General features: G+C 48.4%; 1 long non-coding RNA gene across 4 annotated transcripts in view; it reads right to left on the bottom strand.

Annotated features, from left to right (window-relative positions):
• Positions 1-12,868, bottom strand: part of LOC145717287 (uncharacterized) — a 163,755-nt gene that overhangs the window by 76,907 nt on the left and 73,980 nt on the right. The window lies entirely within an intron of this gene.

The raw sequence follows: 12,868 nt of genomic DNA, 5'->3' as shown, positions 1-12,868 counted from the left end.
TTTTTATTTTAATTTTAACTTTAATTTTCCCCTTTCTCCCCACAGACCTCTAAGCAGATGTTGCTGGCTGGCTCTGACCTTACTGAGAGCAGCGGGAGGTACTGAGCGCTGTCCTTGCCTGATCCACGCAGGCACCTTCCCTGCAACATCAGGAAAGGCTGGTTCATTATCTAACAGGGCCACCCAGCCTTCCCTCAGGCACCCAGCCTGGCCCCGGGTCTGCCCACGGGGCCCTAGAAGGTGTTAGCGGATAAACAAGGTAGTAATTTAGCCATTTACATGCCTCCGTGTAGCCAGCCCCTCCCAGGGGCTTTTACAGGTTAAAAGGTTATTTCAGGGAGAGCAGTCTTAACAATTCAAAGGAAAGCTGCTCTGACATAGGGTCTCTCAACCTTGGCACTTCGGACCCCCATTTTAGGTTGGATCATTCTTTATTGAGGGGACAGCCTTGTGCACTGTAGGATGTTGAGCAGCATCCCCAGCCTCCACCGACTAGATGCCAGGGAGTACCCCTTTCCCCCAACTTGTGGCAATCAAAAGATGTCTCCAAACATCGCCAGAGACCCCCGCAGGGGGAGGGGGGGAGGTAAGATGACCCCTGGTTGAGACCACTGACATAATGGTGGTGGCGAGAGAGACTTGGGAGCAGGGGCCCCATCAAATCATACCACCTGGGGCAGCTGCCTGATCAGGCTTACCTGTGAAAGTCTGACCACAGGGCATTTTGGAAACCTCAAGGTGATACCAGCAGAGAGGATGAAACGGCCTTCTCCACTAGGAGAAAAAGCCAGGGCAAAATCTGCTTGCCAGAGCGCTCCATCTTCTTTGGGGGCATAGGGATGAGATGCTGTGGAGTGAGAGCTGAACGGAAACCTTTCCAAGAAGCCAAGGGCCCCTTCTAAAATCCTCACCTCATAAAGGAGATGACTTGTCCACCATCATTCCCTCCCCCTCTGCCGACGTGTCCCTCCGTCCCTTCTAAGGGACAGTCTGCTGAAGGTTTCTCATTAGCATGGGAGGAAAGAGACGTCTCAAAAGGCCTACGCTGGTTTTCATTTACCTGGGCAGGTGCCAGTTTGGCCCCTGAAAAGATCTTGGACGCTGGAGCCAAGCTAGGACCCTGATAAAGAGGCTGAGAAAACAGGAGGAGAAAGGAATGGGGGGCAGCCTCCCGATTAATTGAGAAGATGCAGGCATGCCATGCTTGAATCAGACTGCCCCGCGGAATGCGGGCCCTTTGTGCTCATTCCTTTGAAACAAAAGCGAACAGAGTGAGCTACAAAGGGGTCAGGGGGAGGGGAGAGGGACAAGCAGTGGATTCCTGCAAACGGACCCCATTTGGGGGAAAAGGAGGCGCTACAGGGACAGGGGCTCACCAAGGCAGTAATGAGCATTTGTGGACAAAATCTGTCCACATGTCTTTAAAGTCATTTTCTATTCTTGCTTGTGAAGAATGGTTTATTCCCCAAATTTAACCACTTAAACTTCCTCTCCAGACCTGCGCTGTCCAGTACAGTACAGACGTCACCAGTCGATGGGCACTGGAAATGTGACAAGTCCAAACTGCAATGTGCTGGAGGCTAAAATACACACCAGATTTCCTAGACTTTGTATGAAAAAAAAATAAAGTAGTAGAAACAAAAACAAAGTAGAATATCTCACTAATAGGTTTCTTTTATATCAGCTGCATGTTGAAATGATAAAATTGGGGATAAACTGGGTTATAGAAAATGTACTATTAAAATCAACTTCATCTGTTTTCTTGTCCTCTTTTAAATGTGGTTACTGAGAAGTTTAAGATTACATATGTAGCTTGAGGGTTGTTTTTTTTTTTTTTAAGATTTTATTTATTTATCCGACAGAGAGAGAGACAAAGCGAGAGGAGGAACACAGCAGGGGGGGAAGTGGGAGAGGGAGAAGCAGACTCCCCGCCGAGCAGGGAGCCCGATGCGGGGGCTCGATCCCAGGACCCTGGGATCATGACCTGAGCCGAAGGCAGATGCTTAACGACTGAGCCACCCAGGCGCCCCCATAGCTTGAGTTTTACTTCTACAGGACAATGCTGCTCTAGGCTAATGGTTCTCAGTTTCTGCTCTCTCTCTCCTACCTTACCTCCTCCCTTCCTCGCAGAGCTGCCTCAGATTATCTGGATCATTTGAAAGAGTATATCAATCTTAAATCATTTGCCAAAGACATTCAAGATGTCTTCTGCACGTACAACACTAAGTTGGGATCTGTGGGCGACCCCAAAATGAATCAGATTCATGGATAGGAGGCCAAAGGCTCCGAGGACCTGGCTTACCCCTTTAAGAAGTGAAGTCAAGAGAGCCAGCTGCAGGGAACCCACCAACACAGAAACTGCAAACGCCCTTCCCTTCCAGGCTTGGCCGCCATGTTGGATCGGTTCCATGTGGGCAGCTGGGGAAGCTTAGTTTTTACTTTCAACACACAAGTGGCTTTTCTGGTTCTTTTCTCTCCCTGGTGACACTAACCACCACCAGTTGTCTCTCTATATACCACAGCTTTCTTTTTTCCTTCCTCATCTGACACAGGGATCGTACACCTTGGAGAAAAGAACCTGTGTTTGAGCACATTGTGTTGTAGCTCCTTGTCCCTTCAGCCAACCCCTTCCCTGGCTGACGGCTTCAGTTTGTCAAGCCAGGGATGGCCCACGAAGAGGCATGGGAGATGGTTGAGAAATGGCCTTCATCATCCCAACCTACTGCATGGACTTTGAAGACTAATTTTCATCCAGAAAGTCCAAGTGAAATACATCAGGGATCAGGACCATAACTCAAACAGGGGTTCTCACTGAGAGCAATTCTGACCCCTCCAGGGGGCATGTGGTAATGTCTGGAGTCATTCTCGATTGTCATAAGTGGACACGGGGACACTCCGGTACCTCGTGGGCACAGGCCAAGGGATGCTGCTAAACATCCGCTACGACATCCAAGAGAATTATCTGGCCCAACAGGTCAATGGTGTTGAGGCTGAGAATCTCTGATCTAGAACATGGAGGAGGCGAGCATCCCCTCCCCCTCCTCACCACGACTGCCAAGCCAGAGCTTGTTCTGATCTCTGGCATCAGTGAGCATCCATCCTCCCTCAACACCACCTTCCAACAAACACACCTGGGAGTAGATCCAGGAAAACCTGAAGGATCAGGGCAAGAAGAACAACTGGGAGAAGAAAAACAGTACAAACATGATTAAATAAATTAGCTCTGCTAATTACCAAGGTTCTAACTTAGCACCTGGAGCAACAGCTGGGGTTGCACAGAATTGAGCAAACATCATCCCCAACTCAGGCAGACTCCGGGCATATTGACTTGCTCCTCCCTGCCTTCCTCTGGCAAAAGATCTGCCTGAGAAAAGACTAAGCAATAAAGTCTTCGAGCAGAGGGGCCGCCCTCTGGGGGTGGGTTCAATGCCACGGCCACCTCTGGCACACCTGCACACCCCAGCAAGGACATTCCCGGAAGAGTCGGTTGCTCAATGTAGTAAAATCTCCTAGGCTCAGGTCCCAGCTTACCAAGCTGCTGACTTTTGCAACATACCCAGTCTCCTGCCTCCAGGAGTATTGTTCACCTTTGTGCTTGGGAAATGTCCAGACAGAATGCAACTGCCCCCCTCTCCCAGACTCTGCTTTAACTACCTCTCTGCTCTGTTCCTCTGGGCCCGACAGTATTTTCTCTGGAAGAACTGTTATGTGTTCTACGAGGTACTCCCACAGCCCCGTGTCTTACTGCTGTGATTTTCCCCCCGGGTCATAAAGTCTAACTAGATGCCCACTGAGCGTGGTAGACTCCCTAGGCCGCCCAGTGGCTCCACATCCCAGCAATGCAGTAGCCAGACGCTGTTGCATTGCGCATGTCTCCAGGGCCCCGGGATGCTTCCTCCCCGTCACCAAGGAAACCCAGCGGCTTACAGGTAAGAAGCACCAGGACTCCGGTCGGGAGCTACGTTTCATTTTGATTTAAAAGCTGCTGTTGGAGGGATTTTCCCAGACTGCACACTTTACTGGGTTGAATAGTGGCCCCCAAAAGATATGCCTACATCCTAACCCTCAGAATCTACGCACATGTCCTTATTTGGGAAAAGGGTCTTTGGAGATGGAATTACTTACGTTAAGGATCTCAAGACCAGATCATCCTGGATTACTCAAGTAGGCACGAAATCCAATGACAGGCATCCTTACAAGAGACAGGAAGAGGAGAAGACAGACACGCCGAGGAGAAGAATGCATGGAGATGGAGGCAGAGATTGGAGCGATGCTGTCCCAAGCCAAGGAAAGCCTGTGGCCACCTAAAGCTGCAAGAGGCAATGAAGGATGCTTCCCGAGAGCCTTCAGACAGAGCACGGCCTTGCTGACACCTTGCTTTTGGACTTCTGGCCTCAGAACCATGAAAGAATAGATTCCTGCTATTTTGCCCAACTGGTGGCAATTTGTTCCAGCGCGCCTAGGAAATGAATACACATCCAACCCCATTTCTCATCAACCATGTTGTCCGTGCATATGGCTTATTTAGCACAAAACATGGCACTCTGGGCTTGAGTTGTGAGTTCATTCATTAATACTTTTATTAGACATCTGCTCTGCCCAAATATCACTTCCTTGGGGTTTCCAGAACAACTCCATCAAAATGGTCCTTCCTGAACCCTCCACATATCCCTCTCTCACCTCTTGCCCTGCTTTCTTTTTCTCCACATCCCTTATTGCTCAGCAGCATTATACATTTATTTGTCTACTTGGATATCATCTGTCTCCCCCATGTGAATGTATGCTTCCTAAGGGCAGAGGATCATTCTGCTTATTTACCATTAAGACCCCAGCAAGGACAATGCCTAGCATATAGTAGATTCTTAAAAAATCTGAGTGGGATGAATAAAATCATAGTCCCTGGGGTACCTGGGTCGCTCAGTCGGTTAAGCGTTTGCCTTCGGCTCAGGTCATGATCCCAGGGTCCTGAGATGGAGACAAGCGTCTCCCGCTCCCGCTCCCCCTGCTTGTGCTTTCTCTCTCTCTCTCTCTCAAATAAAATCTTAAAAAAAAAAACAAAAACAAAAACATAGTCCTCATCTTCAAAAGCAGAGAAAGTCTAGAATGTTCTACTATATTTTAATTCCAGAGCATTGTTTGCAAATAAAAAGTCTTCCTGCACCCTCCCTCCGGGCTACCATGGACTTTTATACATATCACATTGGCTCCATGAGTTAGAAGTCCATCACGATTTGTCTTTGGAAAAAATGGGATTTTTCTCTGAAGGGAAATTCCTGTGCTCCTGTTGGCTAAAGCATATTGCCTAAAATGCCCCTAAATTTTTAATGAGTGACCAGTTTTTTGGTTTTTTTTGGATTTTTTTTTTTTTTTTTTTTTTTTTGCATTCCCCATTGCTAGCACTTTCTTCAAGACATAAAGTTGAGATGAGCAAGGAATGACGATTTGGGATGCCTCAACACACGGAGGTCACGCTGATTGGCAGGCCAATGCTCCCCTGGGTAGCCAGGGGCTCCCAGTACATGGTTGCCACCAAGGCTTGCCATGTTCCTGACACATCTGAGGACATTCATGACCCTGAAGTCACAAAGGAAGATCCAGCCGGACCTCTTCTTTAGGAACTCTAAGATCCAAGGACCCTCTGTGTAGATGCATTACAGCTTTTGGTCAACCAGTAGCTGTCGTTCAGCTCAGCCCCGATGAGTGCAAGAGGACCTTTTATAACTGGCAAGCTCTGATCTCTCTGTAAGGGATAAATGAGGCTCTCCCTATTCCCGCTTTTTCCAGACATTAGTTCTGCGAGTAATATCATGGAGCTTCTTCAGGGCAGGGTAATAAGTAAATAGAATAGTCTTTAGGGTTTTGATGCAGGGGAGCATTAATAGGAAGGAAAAAAAAAAAAAACCTGGAGTCACAGGGGAATTTGAAAATTAAAAAAAAAAGCAAAAACAAAACAAAAAAAACTTTGTCCTTCAAAGCCAAACAGTACTTCCATCTGCATTCGTTTGGGATGCTTGCAAAGACCAGTTAGGATGGCAGCTCTTTTTCCTAAGCTTTCCGTCAAAAATAGCCCATCACCACTTTGTTACTCGGGCCCAAGGACCACGCTGGGAAAGGAAGTGTACCCTCAAGAGGCATAGGAGAGACCAAAATGACCTCAATGTGCCAGAATAAGAACGCTCATTAAAGTGGTTTCAAATTTATATTGCAACTAACTTTACAACAAAACAAAACACGAAAACCAACCACTTGTCGAGTTTTGGTGAAGTATCAAAGAAGAATATCCACAATGATCTAAAAAGGCTATGAATGTACTTTCTTGTAATACGTATCTGGCTGCAGCCAGATTTTCTACATGAATGCCACAACAACATGTATGTCTAGGGACTGAATGCAGAAGCAAATCCCACAATCCAGCCAGACAAGAGGGCGCTGAGCAAAGGCAGGAAAAAAAGGCCACTCCTCCCAATTTTTTGTTTTCGAAAATACAGTTATCTTTCATAAAAATCTTATAAGGTCAGAATGTAATGTATTATTGCCTTTTTTATTATTATTATTTTAGTAATGCCTGTATTGGTCATTTTTCAATGAATAAACAACTTTTAAAGATTTCTCAGTTTCCATTACGAATACATTAAATATCAATAAGGATAAACCAACATACAAAAGCTCTTTGGGCTCTCGGAAATCTCTGAGTGAGTCCTGAGACGAAAATGGGAGAACCATGGCTGTAGACAAATATTTCACAATTTCACTGAGGAGAAGGGAAAAAAAAAACAGATTATCAAAGACGATGGCAAATACCAGCGATTTTATTTTCTTCTCTGGGTTCCTCCTCTATTTCTAATTTTCTGTGACTACATAGTGCAGATTACGTGGATATGTACAGATACACGGGCATCGTATTTCTCCAGCTCGTACATGCAATACTGTCTCCACAACACAAAGAAGAATATTTGGGGCATACCTTGGGCTTAGGTCCAGAGTAACGACTCCTAAAATGAAATTTATTTTCTTCTGGGAAGTGGGGGAGGGATTAAATTTGCAAAAACCAGTAACAGCGATACCGGATCATTTTGATGAAGACTTTTTTTTTTAAAGCCACAGGAAAAAAAAGTAGCAAAGTCCTAACACTAAACCCAGGCTGGGTATGGGGGTTTCTACTTCAAAAAGAAGGTGGAGGGCTGAAGCCTGAATGTGTTCACCCTCCACAAACAGGGAAAATAATCCTAAATAGCAACGCTCCCATATCATTAGAAGATGTTCGGAGAAGAATAACTTAAAAAGAAACCTGCCTGGTCTTTGGTCACCTGGCTCTTTCTGGGTGGCCTTTTGAGTAACCACCCTGGGAGATTTCTGTTTCTGCGGCCTCGGAAAAGAAGCTAATGAGCATTCACAGGGGAGCAGTGAGAACCAGCATGCTCAAGACCAAGGTGGTTGGTTCTGAAGAATTTCTGGAATGGGCATCCTGGAATTCAGAAGCTCCAGGGACCTCTCCTGCATGGAGAACCTCCAGGAACCCTAGCTTGGAAAACCGTTCCTGTTGACATGCAAGCAGCCAGAGCATGCAGTCCTGTCCCCCACTCCCCCCCGACCCCTGCAGGCTCAGCAGCCCCGCCCCTGAGGCTATTCCCTGGGCAGACCCAAGGCACACAGACCCCTTCTGAGGTTTTCCAAGTCGCCTCTCCTCTGGGCAGCTCTGGCAGGTCCACATTGCTCCCTCGGGCTGCATAATTAGCGGGCTTCGGGCGCCGCCGAGCCCGGTCTGCTGTGGTTCCCCACTCCCAAACACAGCCCTGGAGCCCCCTCCCCACCGGCGCCACTTCTGCCAACACATCCCCACCCTTCCTTCCCCACCCCCCCGCCCCACCTCGCCAACCGTGGGTCCCCACACAGCAGTCCTGGGGCCCGCCCCCGCCACCCTCACCCCGACTCACTCCCTAATCCGCTGGCAAACGCAGAGCGAGTCTACAAAGCCCTGCTGTCACCACCTCGGAGCCAAACTTAGTCTCAACCCATTTAGAGCCTTTTCAAAGCTATGGTGGGAAGAAGGGAAAATGCAAGGACTACAAGGAAGGTTTCTCTCTCATCTGGATTCTGTCCTCTGTCTCCTTCCCTCTTTCTCCTTCTCCCTCCCCTGCCACTCCAGTGAAAATCACAATCCCACGACTGGAAGGGAAGGTCTGAAGAGGTCACTTCTTCTATCTTCCTGCTTTTGGGCAGGGCTGTCCTCAAAATAAATGTGCAAAATTGCTGTCTGTCTCTAGAAGGCTGATGCCATGGCCAACCCCCTTTCGGTACTTACCTGGGCTATGAACACAGGGTCAAGCTCATACCCATGCGCTTGACAAACAACATGAAACACACAACAAAACACTGTGTCTCCATGCGAAGTGGGGACACTCCCCGGGGCCACATGGGACACCCCACTCCCCACCCAAGCCATCACAAGCCCTCTTCTAATGAGCCTGGAAAAGGCAAGAGGGAACACACTTGATGAGTTTTCCGTCGTAAAGAATAGGGACCAGAGAAGCACACCCGCTCTTTGTGTTCTAAAGTTTACTTTCAGCCTCAGCGAGCGAAAAGTTTTTTTTTAATATAATAAAAAAAGTTATATGACTTTAATTAAATGCACTTATTAAAAGGGTGAAGTATTTGGAGAGGCTGTTTTGGGGTTGGAGGCACATTTTCCAGCGTGCTGTAGAGCATCTGCATCCGTCCGCTCTAGGCAATTTTTAATGCACAAATAAATCCGCACCTGACGTGCTGACAGATTATTATGCCGTGTGGCAGCCAACAAAAGTAAACACAGGGGCAAGTTTTAACCTCTTGCAGTCACAGAGCTTTCCCTGCTGGGCCCAGCTCAGGTGTACGGGACTGTTGGCAAAGGCTTGGCTTCCAGCGAGGCATCTTCCTGTCCCTGGAAACAGGCTGCCCTCCCATCAGGTTGTCTGGAGTGTGGCCTGAGCAAAGGCACAGGAGCCGGTCGAGGGAGGGGACGAAGAGGAAGACTGGCCACACGTGGTGCCCCCCCTCCACCCCAGCACCCTGCCTTCCCTCCATCCTGTTTATCCTGCGGCCCAAAGATCCACGGGCTTCTGCACAGCAGGCTGGTCCTCGATCGGCCAGAGCGCTCCATGGATCCTTCCAGCCGGCCGAGCTGGCTCTGCAGATGGAGAGCCCGGCCATGTGTTTCTCCCAGCTTTGCCCAAAGTCAGGGCAGTTACTAGAGAGCTAAAGAGGGACCGGGCAGTTTCCTCGTCTGTATAATAGGATGTCAGCTGAGGGAGCGGGCCGGGGGAGGGAGAGTCCGGGAATGGAGGAGCCTTCTCCCACAGTCTGTCTGGCTTACCATCCCACCAATAAAGTGGCACAGCTCAGAGCATGCATGCTGCATCTGTAAATAATCACTATTGTTATTATAATTTATTGGGTGTTTACTACAAACCATACCCAGCGCTAAGTGCTCTAATACATTATCTCATTTTATCTCCAAACTCTCCAGGGTATGGATCACTAAAACCCATTCATTCTCACCACTAGTTTGAACAGCCACCTCATCGTTCATCCTCTCAACAGTCTTACTAGCCTCATGCTTATTATTAGGAAGACTAGGTCACTTCCCCCAGTGAATCCATAACAAGAGCACAAGTACAAATTAGCAACCATATCGACCTTTAACAACCCTGAGCACACATATTTTTTTAAAGATTTATTTATTTTGAGAGAGAGAGAGCACAAGCAGGAGGAGCAGAGGGAGAAGGAGAGAGAATCTCAAGCAGATGCCCCACTCAGCGTGGAGCCCGACGTGGGGCTCGCTCTCATGACCCTGAGGTCACGACCTGAGCCGAATGCAAGAGTCGGACGCTTATGTGCCACCCAGGCACACACCCCCCCCCCCAACCAAACACAGGTAATTTTAATATAGAGAGGAGCTCAATTATGACCACTGAAAAAATACTTTCTTTTTCCTCTATGGCTAAGTTTGGGGATACATAAATTTATTTTTAAAACAACAGAAAGGCTTGGGCACCATGAAATGTGATCAAATAAACAGAAAATTCCTGCAGTGGGCGGAAGGCTGATGCAGGTGCCCTTCCCCTGGCAGTCAAGAGATGGAGCTGGACATTAGCAGGCAGATCGCCACGCTGGTGGACATGTGTCCACCTCCTGCGTGTGGGGGATGCCCCACTTCACGAGGTAGAGCTCAATGCTGCTACTAAGCCGAGGATGTGGGTCCTTCTTTTCCCAGCCTCTCTTGCATCCAGGGCAAGAGCAACAGGCTTAGGTTCCCCGCACCAGTCACACCTGAGGCCTGACCTTGAGCATGAAGCCGTAACCCAGAGCAGTGGTCTCTTGAGAGACCCCGTCCGGTGAGCTGGGCTAACAGCTGCCCCGGGATGATGGCCGCTCGCGGAGGCAGCCGCTCTACTTCGGCCTCCCGTGCCGGGCGTCAGTGGCGTAGTCTGTGACAGATATGCCCAGTGGTAGAGGTGAAACTGTCATCAGACCAGCTCTGCACCATTTGAGACACGTTCCTGGATGCAGAGCCTCCAAACCTGGTTTCCCTTCCTTCGTGGAGATGCTGAGCGAATGCAATCTGCTTTCCATAAATCCTTTTTTGGCTTAACTTAGCCAGCGGTCATTTCTGTAGCTTGCACACAAGGACTGTGACAGAGATAGGGTTCTGTGCAAGCATCCTAGCACGGCGACTTGGAAGTTACAACACTATGTCTCTTGGGTTGGATTTTTTCCTCTTTCTGTTTCTTGCCTTTAGTAATTTTCATTTTCTACTGCAATAAAATATGCAATAGAAAAAATGTACATTTCATGAGAGTACAGCTCATGGAATTTTCACAAAGTAAACACACCCATGTAACCAGTACTCCCAGGGGCCCACCTTCCCGTCATCACAACCAAACAAGGACACCGCTATCCCGACTTCTACCACCGCAGACTGTGTCTGAACTTCATGTCAGTGTAGTAATACAGTGCGTAGTCTTTTCCTCGCACTCAGCATTACGCTTGGGAGATGCATCTCTCCTGTCGTGTAGAGCTGTGGCTCATTCATTTTCACTGCTGTATACTATTCCGTTGAATGAGTATATCACGGTCTATTTATCCACTCTACTATCGACAGACATCTGGGCGCTTTGTAACTTGGGGCTATTTCAAACAAAGCTGCTATGAACATTCTAGTACATATCTTTTGGCAAAATGTGAACATATTTTTGCTGGGTTATAGATCAATGTACACAAAATGTGTGTGTGTGTGTGTGTGTATGTGCACTCAACTTGGGTGAGTGCTGCCAAACAGTTTTCTAAAATGATCATATCCAGGGTGCCTCTTTGGCTCAGTCGGTGAAGTGGCTGCCTTCGGCTCAGGTCATGATCCTGGGGTCTGGGATCGAGCCCTGCGTCAGGCTCTCTGCTCAGTGGGGAGTCTGTTTCTCCCTCTCTCTCTGCCTCTTCCCTCTGCTCATGCTCTCTCTCTCTCTCAAAATAAATATTTTTAAAAAATTAAAAAAATAAAGTGATCATATCCATTTAGAATGATTTTTTCCATTGGACTCCCAGAACAATTTTTGCCCCCAAGACATAAGACATTGGGGAAGAATGAGTAAAGAGAAGGACGTCATTAAAAATTCGTACAGTGACGTACAGTGACGTTTCCCCCTTCTTAAATGATTCCTGGGCAGACGTATGAGTCAGTCTTGGTATCCAGCCCACTGCCACCTGGCTCGACCTGGGTTAAATGACTGCTGACAGGTCATCGTTAAAGTCAAGGGCACAGCTGGAACGGGACTTCTGAACTCAGGGTCTTTTGACCCAGCAGCACAGACTCACATTCCTGCCAGTCCCACCGGCCCCAGGAAACCGGCAGCCGTGTGGGGATCACCACCTTCCCCTGCATCTGAGAGGAGATGGCTTGCATTTGGACGGGGAGCCCAGGCCCAAACGCCCATAGGGCCAGCAGGAACTTCAATCAGACCAGAGGGCCAGGCAGGGTGGGGATCAGGTCAGGAGTGGTGGGGATTTGAATAAATTGAGAGCGAATGTCCAGTCTTAGAGGAACATTTATTACTCAGCTTGCTGATTTCTGCCATATGGGAAAGAAGGCCCCACTGCTGCCAGATTTTCTGACTTTTCAAGGGAAGCTGGAAAACTGGATTTTTTTTTTTTATGATACTGCAATTTGTAATGTTGGTAACTAACTTTAAACAAACAAACAAAAAAAACCCCTGAACACTGTCAGCCCGACAAGACACATCTAGAGATCGGATCTGGCCCCAGAACCGGCTCTGGATAGGACCACCTCTGACTTGGGTGGACTCGGCATATTATGTTCACAAGAGGCTGCCTTCTGGGGCAGCACAGAGCAGACCCGAATGGAAATCACCACGACAGCTCTCCAGAAAGGCACAGCTGAGAACCACAGTCCTCGTCTCTGACGTGGACGGGCTCCCTCCTTATCCACGACCCTCTTTGTTACCCTGATAAGGCAACATGACACCGAAAACCCTAACCGTCATGAACACCTCGGACAAGGTGCCTCCTCCCACCTGATGGGGCTGAGCTCCTTTTGTTCTCCCCTCTACATCTGGTGGGGAGGTGTCGCCTAATTACTGCAGGTCGCCGGCTCTGCCCCCGGGCCTCATTGCACTTGGCAGGATCCACTGGAATTGACTACATCTGGTGAAGTTAAGCACAACCTGAAAAACAATTTATCCGCGCAAGAAGTCATCAATGAGGAGACACTCCCACTTTGGCGAATCAGACCTGCTCTCCCATTGGCGCCCCCTCCACACGTGAGTTTCCTGAGCTGCCTAGGACCCCGCTCAGGAGGCGGGCCACTCACCTCTTCTTTTCT

Source organism: Leptonychotes weddellii, chromosome 15, assembly GCF_054177405.1.
Source record: "Leptonychotes weddellii isolate Sample4059 chromosome 15, ASM5417740v2, whole genome shotgun sequence".
In the NCBI taxonomy this organism is placed as follows: domain Eukaryota; kingdom Metazoa; phylum Chordata; class Mammalia; order Carnivora; family Phocidae; genus Leptonychotes; species Leptonychotes weddellii.
This window is presented reverse-complemented; position numbering and strand designations above follow the sequence as displayed.